This window comes from Monodelphis domestica, chromosome 3 (genome assembly GCF_027887165.1).
Source record: "Monodelphis domestica isolate mMonDom1 chromosome 3, mMonDom1.pri, whole genome shotgun sequence".
NCBI classification, from domain to species: Eukaryota; Metazoa; Chordata; class Mammalia; order Didelphimorphia; family Didelphidae; genus Monodelphis; species Monodelphis domestica.
The window spans coordinates 505,740,727-505,754,525 of record NC_077229.1 but is presented as its reverse complement, the minus strand read 5'-3'; the positions used below and the strand labels follow the sequence as shown (position 1 = coordinate 505,754,525).

At 42.6% G+C, this 13,799-nt stretch overlaps 1 long non-coding RNA gene across 2 annotated transcripts in view; it reads left to right on the top strand.

Annotated features, from left to right (window-relative positions):
• Positions 1–734: 734 nt before the first annotated feature.
• LOC103103548 (uncharacterized) overlaps positions 735–13,799 on the top strand; it is a 76,013-nt gene continuing 62,948 nt past the window's right edge. For both annotated transcript variants that reach the window (XR_008917945.1, XR_463787.3), the window contains exon 1: positions 735–896. This is a non-coding gene — a long non-coding RNA (uncharacterized LOC103103548). The remainder of the gene's footprint in view (positions 897–13,799) is intronic.

The window sequence follows — 13,799 nt, the reverse complement described above, 5'->3', positions numbered from 1 at the left end:
GCCAGATTTGAACCCAGGACCTTGTGTCTCTAGACCTGGCTCTCAATCCATTGAGCCACCCAGCGTCTCCCCATCGATCCTCCTCTAAACAAAGAGCAAACAATAAATAAGATATATACCCATAGCTCTGCATAGTCCTGTGAACTATGAAAGAATGGGAAAAGAGTCAAGAGACGCTATTTATTCTGTGAATTTTTTGCTACATACACCTGTCGTGATCTTGGCCGGGTCTTTTCCTCTTTCTTTCTTCCCCAGGTTTTCCACTTGTGACATTTGGATAGTACTATCGGGCTTTCCTTCCCTCGTGAGGTGGTTGTGAATATAAAAGAAGGCAGCAGATGTTAAAACTGTTTGAAAGTAGTAGAACACATTCATTTAGTACACCCGCCAAAGTATTAGTCTGGCTTCGAAAGCAAGATACCGTGTTTGTATCGCTGCATTCTACTTGTGTCGTTTGTGGGAGATACAGAACTCTCTCCTAATCCATTCAGTGACACATTAACGATAACAATAACAGCATTTATAGAATGGTTTAAGGTTTGCAAAGCACTTTTGTAAATATGGCATCTCATCCCCACAACAACACGGGGAATAATTGTGTCATCATTTCAGAGATGAGGAAACTGAGACAGAGAGGCCATCGCGTGGCGGGCGCCCTCTGAGACCAGACTGAGGCTCTGGTCTCCCTGCGTCGGGGTCCAACGCTCTCGGCGCCACGCAAGGGATATTGGGAGCCAAGGAAGGGCTGGATGCGTTCCGCAGGTGTGGAGAGGAGCGGAGAAACGCTGCCATTGGGGTGTTTAACATCACATGATTCCAGGACTTTGAAATCATCCTCAGTTTAACACTGGGATGTCGAACATGCAATTTTCAATGGACACCAAAGAGGAATGCAGGTACCGAGCTCAGAGGGAATTCATTATTCAAGGCACAAAATTTCATACTATGGACTGTAATACATTATAATTCAAATGAGCCAAGCACAGTGGGAGGAAAATATGCGAACAGATTTCTTTCTGCCGTTTTCCTCGGAAGCCCTGTAATTACCGCAGGCAGGTGTTTGGGATAACTGAGCATCTGGGATAGGGGGAAGTCCACTGTATTTTATCTTCTCTAGACCAAGTCAATAACATTTGGGGGGAAATCGGCTTCTTGTAAAAATCCGAGCCCACAAAAGAGCTCGAGTCCCAACAACTAGTTTTCCTGCTGTGCTTGAGGTTCTGCCGTTCGAAGTGCTGCTTTGGCAGCTGCCATTGCCCGCTCCTTTTTTTAATTCCCGTAAAGTTTTTACTTTCCTAATTCTCACCGGCCTTCCACGACCCCTGCCATTTGGGTTTCCACTGCAGCCCAGCGGGCCCCCTCTTTCTGTGTCACTACTTCTTATTCCTCTCGAATTGTCCCCGGAACACCCTTTTCTCGGGCTAATCTCAGTGGCGTGTGGTATGGCCCAGTCTACCTCCCATCATGCCCTGGCCAACTGTCAGCCCAATGGGCGCAGGCAGGTATGTGTGATTGGGTGAGAGGAGCCTGCATCTGCCTTGTTAATTATTGACTGTGGCATTTTGTGCTGATGGAAATCTAATCTATTCTATTAAAAACAATGATTGTGAAATAGAGCAGTGGAGATTAATACCGAACTCCGGACAAAGACTCGGGAACAATTCAGCCTGCTCTCTCCTGATCTCATTACCAGATTTCTTTTGTGGCAAGGCCATTGTTAAGTGTCTTGTTCATTCAAATACACTAGGATCCAGCAGGCCCGCCCCCCTCCCCCCCCCGGAATCCCGGTCTGTGTGTGGAAGCAAAACCCCCAAGTCCAGTGATACGCAGGGACAGCCCCCCACTAATTCTGGTTCACTTCCAATGACTTAACCCAGTCCCTTTGATGGACACGGAAAGGAGGAGAGGGAAGTGGTGGAAAGAAAGGAAAAAGAAAAAAGAAAAGATCAGCCAGAATTGATTTTGCTTTTTTGGGTCCCTGGAGTTCTGTAACTTCCTCTCCTACATCTGTTCTGGCTGTTGGGAAGGATGATCCACGCCCCTAACCCTAGCTAAAGGAAGAGGCACTGAGGCCACAGAGGATGGAGCTGGGAGCTGGGGGCTGGGAATTGGTCACGAGGCCAGTTTCTCAGCTCCCAGACCAGAAACATGTGGCAAGGAATGCCAAGCCAAGGATGCCCGATATTTGAGTGAACGACTCCAAGGAAGCCTGTCCCTGCTCCCCACTTCTCAGCCCTCCACCCCTCTATGGAAGAGACTGTCATTCATTCTCTGGAGATGAATAATTAAACAGGCTTGCTGGCCAGGCCTTTGTTTTGCTTCACCCCACCCAGTGCCCTGGCCCTCTGCCTGTTCAGGTTCTGGCTTCTGCCTCCATCTACGTTTGCTGCTCTTTCCCCAGGCCTGCCAGTGTCCTTGCTGCTCTATCACCTGCCATGGTGGTTGGTGTGGCCCATTCCTGGGCCAGCCCCCTGGGGGGGAGTGTCAGTGGGTCAAGTGTTTCCTGATCCCATGTTCATGACTCATGGTCCTGCTGGAGAAAAATGGGGTGAAAGGAAGTTCCTTGCCCCTCCCCCGAGTTTGGGAGGGAGCCCAAGGTCCCTCCAGTGTGTGAATCATTAACTCGATGCAAATGAGTTCTGAGTAACACAGGCAGGGTTTCTTCCCAGAGTAAATGATTTCCCTCTCCCAGTCCTGACAGATTGGGCATGATGAGGAGGATCTGGAAAGAACATCCATTTCTTAGCTTCTGCCCACGAGCTAATCCAGGCTGGTTTTGTTGAATTTGCATATGTGCTCTCTGGGTCTCCTGGGAGGGAGATCAAGATCAATTGGAGGGTCTGGGGAGCCCCTGGAGTAGAAGGGTGTGGCCCCACTCCAGGAGGGGCACTTAATCTTCTCCCAGGGCTGCTGGCAGGCCACCAGAGCTGGGGTGAAGCAGTGGTCCTTGTAACGGGAGTAGAGTCAGACAATGACCCTCTCCCAGCTTCCTTTCACCTCCTCAGCAGCCGCTGTAGCAGAGGGACTAAAAGGAGGAATGGCCATGGCATCTTTGGAAGTGACAATAGAACCAGATGACAGGCAATTCCCAGGACTAAAGGGCTGTGAAATCAGAGGGTTCAGAGGGTTGTTTCAAAGGAGAGAGCCATGAGATTATATATATATATATATTTTTTTTAATTAATTAATTTATTTATTTATTGAGAGAGAGAGGGAGGAGCTGGACAGTACTTCTAATTGAATAATTAGAATAATAATTTTTATTAGAATTATTATGTAGAATTATATATATTATATAGAATTAGAATATATATTATATAGAATTAGAATAATAATAACTTCTAATAATAGACCTATTCTAATCTTCCAATTTTCTAGGTTTAGTGGTTCTGGGTGTTTAAGTGACTTACTCCAAATTACATAGGAAATACGTTGCAGAAACAGAATTCAATTCCAGATGCTCTGACTCCCAGAGACAATGCTCTTTCCACTATGCCAGGAAAACTGGAAAATGGGGTAGGAGATCTAGATGAGCTCGAAGGTCTCTTCAGGTCTGTATTATTGGAAAAACAGAGACTTGCTTCAGGATGCTACGAGGGGTCTGGAGTTTCTATCCTCTTCAGGAGGATGCATCCCCCCCCCCAAAGGTGATAATCACCCCTGAGCCTTGACTTATGACCTTCCACCACTGTTCAAGGAGGATTGGCACCTCTGGTGAGAAGGCTTGCTAAGCCCTCTTCAGGGCTGCTGCCTACCCTTGGCTCATCTACCTGGCACTCAATTGTCACCTGTGGCTCCAAGAAGCTGTAGCATGCACAGTGGCTGCACCTCGGTTAAACCATCTCCATAGAGGGACTAAACCATGATGAAGGTGACTAACATCCATTGGTAAATTAGGGAGATGTCTGCCCAAGCATGTGAAGACTTCTTCCAGAGAAGTTGGAGGATGACAACAAGTTGTTTCAATGATCATGAAGTGGCTGAAGCATTTGCAAGGGGGTACTTAGAGCTTGGTCAGACATTGAGGATCCCAAAAGTCATTTCCGCATTCTGAGCCATCACCAATCGTCTTGACTTTTGTCTTGCCACTGGGCTTGGATGACTCTGGAAGAGAGTGAGACTGACGACTTTATGCAACTATGCCTCACTTAAATCCAATTTATGCACAAGCCAAGATATCATCCATTATGCCATTGGTCCTCTTCAAAAAATGAAGGAGGAACAACTTTAAATGAATAGCATGTGGTAAACTATCAATCCACACACAGACATTTTGCTATGGGACTCAACATTGGAGGCAGTAGGGATCAGAAGAAGAAGAACAAAAAAAGAAGAACAAGAAGAAGCTTTTATTATCGATTGACTGACTTCTGTTGTTCGTGATTGTTGTTTGGTGAACACTGTCACTACTCTTATTTTTGTCTAGGTACAAAGAACAATGGGATCATAGAACCTTAGAAATGGAAAAAATTTCAGAGGTCAACTTGTCTATTCTATTAATTAGTAACATGATTTTCCTTGTATAGAATAGAAACCTGCCTTTTTGCAACTTCTATCCATTGCTCTCAGTTCTGTCCCCTGGGGCCAAGCAGAGCAATTCTAATCCATCATCTACATTGGCTTCCCTCCAGAGATTGGTTCCACAGGACTCATTCTCTCTGGTGTAACCCATGAACTGATTATCCAGTTCACATGCTTCCAACCCCACCATCATCGAGGGCAGGCACCACTGGCAGGAAGGTGATGACTTAGGCAATTGCCATCACACTTTGTTCCCTATAGCTGAGCAGTGCTATACTCCTCACTAAGGTGTGGCATGAAAGAAGTTGCAATGGGCAAAAATCCTAGGTAGCTAAGTTGTTTATTGAAGTTTTGTCATCTTGATCCTAGGTTTCATTCCATGTTTGTTGGGCAAAAGTCACTCATTCTCTCCAGCCTATCTCATACATAGACACGAAAATATATCCCTGAATGCTTAAAAAAATTATTCTCCAAAGGAAGCTATTCAGAGACACTCTAAGATTGCTAGGTAGCTAGATGATACACCATCACACAAAATCACATTTTTATTTGGTTTCTGCCATCCACAGAGGCAGATAGAGTAACATTCTTGGCCTTCAACACTTCCAAAGAGGGACATCTCAGGACGTTATAATGTAAATGACCCTGATTCTGCTATCTAGGGAGCTTGGAGATAACTTTAAATTCTTTCCAGCCCTATCTATGAAAATTGAACCCCAGGGTATCCCAGAATTCCACTGTGGAAATGCAAATAAGACTTGAGTAACAATATCTGGATGAAAGAGCTCATAATTTAAAGCTCTCTAAGTCCACAGCTGCATTGCTTTCAGTGGAGTAGGAGAAGGCAAATGGAAGAGTGTAGCTAGCTGTTTGCTTCTTTGCAAGAAGAAATTGTCATTAATCAAAGCCCCACTATTCTCTTTACTAATTGTTCTATTGATCCTACTTTGTGTGGATTCTCTCTTAGTTTGAGATCTGTTGCTCCCTTACTCAGACCATGTTTTTCCAGGACCTATTGCCAAGTGAATTTTTGGCTTTAATACCTGGTACAGGTCATTTTCCAAAGGGAGTGACCTGGAACTTATTAACCAAATTGGACTACTTGCCCTGTGTTTTCCCACCTTTTATCCTTTATTCTCCCCTCCCTTCCCCCTCCCCTCCCATTTCCTTCCCTCCCCTTCCCTCCTCTTGCCTTCCTCTTCCCTTTCCTTCTCTTCTTTTCCCTCTCCTCCCCTTGCATCCCCTTCCCTTCCCTCTCCCTCTTCCCTCTCCCTCTTCCCTCCCCTCCCCTCCCCCTCCCCCTTCCCCCTTCCCCTCCCTTTTCCCCTTCCCCTTCCCCTTCCCCTTCCCCTTCCCTTCCCTTCCCTTCCCTTCCTCTCTTCCCTTCCCTTCCCTTCCCTTCCCTTCCCTTCCCTTCCCTTCCTCTCTTCCCTTCCCTTCCCTTCCCTTCCCTTCCCTTCCCTTCCCTTCCCTTCCCTTCCCTTCCCTTCCCTTCCCTTCCCTTCCCTTCCCTTCCCTTCCCTTCCCTTCCCTTCCCTTCCCTTCCCTTCCCTTCCCTTCCCTTCTCTCTTTTTCCAACTTTGGTAATGATTACAGATCAAGTGAGAATTGGAATTGGAATTGGAATAGGTAAGCCAATCTGGAATCTCTTACTCTAAGACAAGGATTCTAAGCAAATGACTGTGGGTACCCTCAGCACACACACTTAAGTCGCATAACCATAAAGGACAAAAGGGGATGTCCAAGTTCTCTTATTCTATCAGAATAAATGAGCCATGGGCCGTGGTTTGGAAACTTTCCCCCCCACCATTTGAAGATTTTGACTAGAATTGAATTTTACCTCTAGCCCTAGTATTTTGATCCAACACTGATCCAGGAGTTGGGGAAGCCAAGGAGAGAGGGAAATGTAGCTGTTGATGCTCTGCCAAATCAGGTGGAAAGTAAAACCGTCTGTCGAATCAATTAGTTATTTTGTTCCAATCATGCCAAGCAATCAGTCTGACTTGATGTTTCCAACAAAATTGAATTTTTCACTGAGTTGACTGATTATTTAGGTTCCATGTACACACAGACCTACAGTACATCCTGGAATGAAAGTCCAAAAGAAAGTTGGCAATGCCCATGTGCCAGAAATCATAGTGTGCTAATAGAGTTAGGCTCTCCTTTACTTAGCTACTGATTATCTAGGCCTTTGGTTTCCCTTTCATTTTCCTCGCTACTCCACGTTATTATTGCTTCTGGCATGATCTTGGACACTTAAGTTCTCTGGCCTTTATTTTCCTCCTTTGTAAAATGAGGGAGTTGAACTAGATTAGTGGTTCTGTCATCTTTTTTGGTTGTTTCAGAGAACCCTTTGGCAATCTGGGGAAGCCTGTAGAAACTTTTCAGAATCATGTTTTTTAAGGCAAAAAAAAAAGGGGGGGTTACAAAGGAAACAAATTATATTGAAATTTAGTTTATCAAGTTCTCTATGTCATCTATCTCACTACCCATCTATCTATATATCATTCATAATCAATCTATCTCACTATTTCATTCTCTGTCTCTGTCTGTCTATCTCTGTCTCTGTCTGTCTGTCTGTCTTTCTCTATCTCTGTGTCTGTCTGCCTGTCTGTCTGTCTCTTTCTCTCTAAAAAAAAAACCAAACCAAATTTCATGAATCCCAGGTTAAAAACCCCTGGGCTAGTTATCTTTTAGTTCTCCCTTTCTTGGTGAGGGGAGCTGTGACTTCATCAAGTTAGGGAAATTCTAGTGTGAAAACTCTCTCCCCTGATAGAAAGAAGCAATGATTTTCTAACTTAACACTTTAGAGAGTTGCTAAGGCACTGAATGCCTAAAGGACTTACCTATGGTCACATAGGTAGTATGTTTCAGATATAGGGATTTAACCTATACCTTCTTAACTCTAAGACCAACTCTTTCTCCAGTACAGCATGGTTATAGCTATGACTTTATAATTACCTATGATTATCTTTGGCTCCATCAGAGGGTGGACAAGGGATGAGATGGGGGGAAGAGCTCAAACATGACTGGTTGCAACAGTAAATTACTTATTATTAGTTCAGGGTAAAGATTGGTGAGGAGGAAGCTAAAAGTAATGATTATCCTGAGGTTTTAAATTATATGTGGATTTTACTTCTCCACGCTGTTTCTGACGACATTTGCACAGATAATTTAGAGGTGGCTGCATAAGTTTAACATAACACATTGCCTAGGGTATTAAAATTCTCAGCAACTCTCTGTGGAGAGAACTGGAATTTGGAATACTATTTTGAATTCCCATGTTCTATCATAAAAAGAATTTTTTGTCAGGAAAGCAAAGGGGACAGACTTTAGGATTTGGATTTAGGAACACCTGAATTTGAATTCCTTTTCAGACACTAATTGTGTGACTCCAGTTAATCATTTACTGTCTCCGAGTCTTAGTTTCCGATCTTCAACAGGAAGATATTAGTATTTATCTTGTGAGATTGCTGTGAGGATTAAATGAGCTTGAGCAAGAAAAGAATTCTCCAAATTTTCAAGTACAAAATTGGTATTTTGTTATTATTAGTGATTTTTAGTGGCAGGTGCTGTCAGGAATGCTATTTATCAAAAGATATAATAATAAAAAGATGGTCATCCTGAACCCTCTATGTTTACAGAAATTTTTTCCTTTTCTTTCAGCAAGCAGACATGCATAATAGAACAAAATACTTTCTATTCCCATGACTTGGCAGAGTAAACATCTCAGAGAAACTTCTTACAAAGTTTGATTACTCGGTCAAAACCTAAGCACCCTGTTGGGAAAAGAGTGAACATTTTAGTTATAGTGTTCTATGTTTTGGGTGAGTTGAATAGTTACTAATCCCCAAAAGAAGAAAGGTACGGGTAATTGGAACCAAGAAAACATACTGAGCCCTTCTAAAAAGACTAATGAGAAACATAAAAACTCCCATCAAACATCAGACTTTTATTTTCTCTTCTTGCAACAGTAATTGTAGGAAATATCATCAGTGACTTGGGATGGTGATATGTCTTAATACCACTATTATTATATAGGAGAGGGATGTTAGCAGATAATATATCATGTGATCTAATATAATAAATAAACTACAATATGATTAGCATAATAGGAAATCAACTTAGGGGCCATCAAATCCAACTCTCCACTTCACAAATGAGAAAACTGGGGGACAGAGACTATAATAGATACAATATACTAGATAATGTAATGAGCTATATTATATTGTATATCATATCATATAAATGATATGTTTTAGCCACTGAAATCTAGATGAGTCTTTCCTACCTCAACAATGATGCGGTGGCCTGAGGAAGGTGAAGTTTGGGTGATGTGTTACTGTATTCCTACCAATGAGCTCAGGGCAGTAAGGCCAAGGGCAGAAGAGCTTGTGGGAGGATCCAAAGGCTGGCATTCTATTTGGAGGAACAAGTGAATTTAGTTGGACTTGGATTCCTGTGCTAGAAGGAAGAAGTAAGGCACAGAGAAGGAAGGATCCTGGCAGTTAGAAGTCATGGTCCCCTGGGAGGAAGGTTGGGAAGAGAGAAGGTGTGTATATTGGCAACTGGACTGTCGGCAATGCAAACTCTTGGTGACCATCTTGGTTTTTAGGTGGTATCACCTCTTCTCTCTAAAGTAGACCACTCCTTATCAGCCAGGAAAGCACTGAGGTGGGCACTGAGATATATCCTCTATGTGCTCCTTGAAGGAAGGAAGTCAGATGCCAAATGAGAACCATAACTTTAAGAATACAACTTTAAAAATTCAACATAATATTTTGTTTTTTCCCCAATTACATGAAAAAACAATTGTTAATATTCATCTCCTAAAAGTTTGAATTTCAAATTCTCTCCCTTCCATTCCTCCTCCTTGAGATAGTAAGCAATTTGATCTAGATTATGTATTGTGACCATGCAAAACATATTTCCACAAGAATCCAACTTTTAACAATAGCAAGATGGTTCAGGGTCCTACTCTCCCATCCCTGGTGGTGGACTCTCTAGATGAGCTTGCTGCATCCTTTCTATGTGTTAATATCCTAGGGTTTCTCTCCCAAGGAAACTTACATCATAAAGTCTAAAGCCTCTCCTCGATGGGTCCTTGCCTCATCTCAACTTAGTTTGTCTTAAAGGGTTGGCTTGAGGACACCTTTCCTGCTGCTTGCCCCAGGGCATATTCTGTATTACTTATTGTGGGTCTCAAAATTGCTTGTTATTCCTCTGCATCCCAGTGGAACATCCATCTTTCTATGCTATTATTTTAGGGGAGCAGGAGTGGAAGAAAGAGCTTGCTTTCCTTGCTGATAAAGAGTGGTCTATTTTAGAGAGAAGAGGTGATGCCACCTAAAAACCAAGATGGGTCATGGAGAGTTTGAGTTGCTGACAGGTAGAACTAAGGAGTGGCAATAACCAGAAAGGGAGTAGTAGGGTCACAATGGCTCCTGTCTTGTGTTCTAGTATGTGGCACCACACATAGAAACAAGCTTAGGAAGCAAAAACAACCCACCAAATCAATGTAGCTCAGTATAGATGGTCAATGTAGGCCAGTAACTCCATACACCCCAGTTGACTCTTTCATTAGAAGGTGTTAGGCACCTGTAACATTCCACTTCTTCTTCATTTTCTTTGCGTAATTTGAGGGATTGACAAAGGGTTCATTGGGGTGTTTGTAAGTTTCATAATACCAATAATCAGAGCTGTAACTAGCAATTTTAGTGCCAGGGGCTGGTCACACAAGATGCACCCTTAAACGAACTTTGCAATTCATGAGGTGAAAATAATATAAGTTAATGAATACTATTTCAATTGAGGGGAAGATCTTGGAACACAGTACAGGGGAAGAGTGATAGACCCCACCCTGTGACAACAGAAGACTGCCGGGGAAGCCAATGCTTAGGGGGAATTTGAGAGGATTTCCCTGGGGAGAAGCTCACCTGATGTGAGTGAATGAGGTTGCAAGGGAAGGAAGGGAGGCCATCTGTTAATGTCCTATTTTAGCTTATTATTCTTGCTAACTAGGTGCTAAACTCAAGTTATTCCTGTGATGCTAAGGAGAGAAAATGCCATCAAAATGTAAATGCAACAGATTCTTTAAAAAAATGTACAATCTTTTAAAATCATTATTTTAAATGTTCCTACTCTCTAAATTTCAGTGCCTTGGGGCAAAGCCCCATTCACCCTGCCCTAGTTATGGCTCTGCCAACATTTATTCTCTTTTTCAGCTCAACAACCACAATAATCTAATAACTTCCAGGTCAACTACTTTGGGGGTCATTGGTTGATAGCTAAAGAAACCAAAAGGATTGCCATAATGGTGGATCCAGCTCTGTTATGCTCACGGTCCCAGAGCCTAATGAATGCCCTGGATGAGAAAAGCTATGTCAGGCAGTCAACAAGAATTTATTGTCCATGTGGCTCTACAATATTGAATGCTAGAATTCAAATCCAGATTTCTTTTGTTGGAGTGCTCTGAATCAAACCAAGCACCTCCAATTGCACTCCCATAAACACATCACTGCTGTCTTTATATAACAACAGAGATCTTATTCTGAGGTAGAATGGAGAAAGCATTGCCCTGGCATAAAGAGTCAGTGCTCTCCTCACTAGCCTTGTGATGTGGGGAGAGTGAGTTAACATTTCTAGCCCAGTTCTAGTCTTTTTCTGGAGGTAGAGGGTTTGGAATAGCAGATCCCCAAGGCTCCTTGCAGCACTATCATTCTATGATTCTTTGACATGCCAAGGGAAGAAAGAGGGAATGCTATTACCTGGTCCTCCCTATCTATTCCTTTAAAGTGCCTTCACAGCCTTATGAATGCCACCTCTCACTCTTGACATAGTTGTTCCCTCCCTTCTACCTATCCAAATTCTATCTATTTTTTATGACTTAGTCAATGAACCCTTTCCTGAATCTTTATTTTATTGTATTACTGTATTTGTTGTTGTTCAGTCATTTTTTCAGTCTTCATGATTCCATTTGGGGAAATTTTCTTGGCAAAGATACTGAAGCCATTTGCCATTTCCTTCTCCTCCTAATTTTACAGATAAGGAAACTGAGGCAAACAGAGTTAAGGGACTTGCCCAAGGACACACAGCTAGTGAGTTTCTGAGGCCAGATCAGAACTCTAGTCTTACTGATTCCAGGTCTGGTACTCTATATATTAATGCCACTTAGCTACTCCTGTTTGATTGTAAGCAAGACACAATTGGAAAAGTTAAGCTTTACTACACATACATACATATGCTGAATTCTAAAGTGATTACAATTTTTACTCTTTAATGCAGATAATCCCCACATATATATCCATAGATATAGTCCAGCCTGGGTTGGTTACTACCTTTTCTGCATGATAAATATACATAAAACAATTCCTGAACACCATGGGGCATCAGAAATGACAAGAAATTCAGAAGGACAGGGAGAAGCACAGAGGGGCAATAGGACAAAGAGGGAAGACAAGGTCAGTTTCATGCATGACTGCATAGGAGACACACACACACATTCTAGTTCCCTTGGTATCTGGTTTGCTTCATCTTGGTTCTGCAGAGCTGGTCAATTGGTTTGATTGGTTTTTCAAGTCTGTGCTAAGCCCCAGGGCTAAACTGGGAAGGCTGATGCCCCTGTGATGGACCCCATGCCACCCAGGCCTGTGTGAATACCAAGGAGAAGTACAATGTGTTCCATTTTAACTCCACAAAGGATATGGAGGAAGTGCTGCAGGTAATCCACTGTGCCACCTCTCTACTCCTATATTATTTTAAGTAAGACACAATTAGATAAGTGATGCATGCATATGATGGATTCTAAGGAAATTATAATTTTGGTAGGGTTTGAATTATTTTTATCCTTGCTTTGATTCATTAGTGCAAATATCCATGATGGCCTGACTGTATATATTATCTGGAAGGATCATCGGATTTAGAGTCAGAGAACCTGAGTTCAAGTCCTTACTTGGCTACTTACTACTTGTATGATTTTGGTTAATACACGTGTTAACACTTATGGGCTTCAGCTTCATGAGCTATAAAATGAGAAGACTTCTGTTAAAGGATTTCTGAAGCTCCAGCTCCAGACCTGTAATCCCATGTTCTTGTGTTCTAAGTCCAGCTGTCAATATGGTACCACAAAGGCAAGAATCAGGACTAGAAGTCAGGAGACATGAATTTCAATCCCAGTCCTACTACTAATTTGCGACTGAATAAGAGCACGTCCTTTACTTCTCTAAAACTCAAAGTCCTTATTGGTAAAACAAATGAATTGGGCTTCCTCGTCTCTAGTTTCCTTTTTCAGTTCAACTCTACTGAATTGTGCAATTCTGAAATTTTGACACTATGACACAGATGAGAAGTAGAGTGCCACGCTGAGAAAAGCATTGGATTTGGAATCAGAGGACCTGTAAATCTATCCTTCTAGGCCACTTGACTCCTTGTGTCACCTGAGTAGGTCATTTAACCTCTTGGGACTTCAAATTCCTCATTTGGTAAATTAGGGGGTTGCACTAAATCTATGACTCTCTCATGCTTTTCCTGACCTTTTTAGTGCTCATAGAAGTCTCTCTCTCCTCTGAAATTCTCGCCCTTCTGCTTCATGCTAACCATCTGGCAATTAATCATGTAGTGCTTTATGGTATCTCTTATCTCGCTATTTAACTTTTCATGTGTTACTGGTCTCCCTAAATGGATTGTAAGCTCCTCAAGGGAAGGGACTCTGTCCTATACTTCTCTTTTTATCCTTTTCAACTGTTAGCTGTGTTAGTGGCTTAGAGCTATAAAAGCTGCCTGCTGTCTCCAGTAGAGAAGCCCTTGGGCTAAGATATGGCAGGTTGTAAACAACTTCCCTCTCTTCACAGTTGTGATGAGATGCCCACAGATCAGTCATGGTCTCCACTTGGGAGCCATAAGGCTGAAGCTGTATAAAGCAGCACCAGGGATTCCTGGTGCTGGTGATTCTTGTCACTCACTTCCTAGCTATGGCAGAAATTATGGAAGAGTATTTTCTTTGTATATGGTGAAGAAGCAAATTTGCATAGGGCCCAATGCTCCCAGGAACCATAGCCCTGCAATGTCCCATGGTTGACTGTCCTTGGGTACCAACATATTTATCTCTGGGTCAATGTCAGTCTCTTGGGATTGCAGTCATTGATGAAAATAATTTCTAGAACAGTTTCTGTTTGTCTTTTAAAGCCTTTCTATCTTTCTAATCTTACATTTTACTCCATTGCTTTCCTCTATTCCTCACCCCTTTCTTTTCTTAAATCCCAGCCCTGTAGTACTTTGCA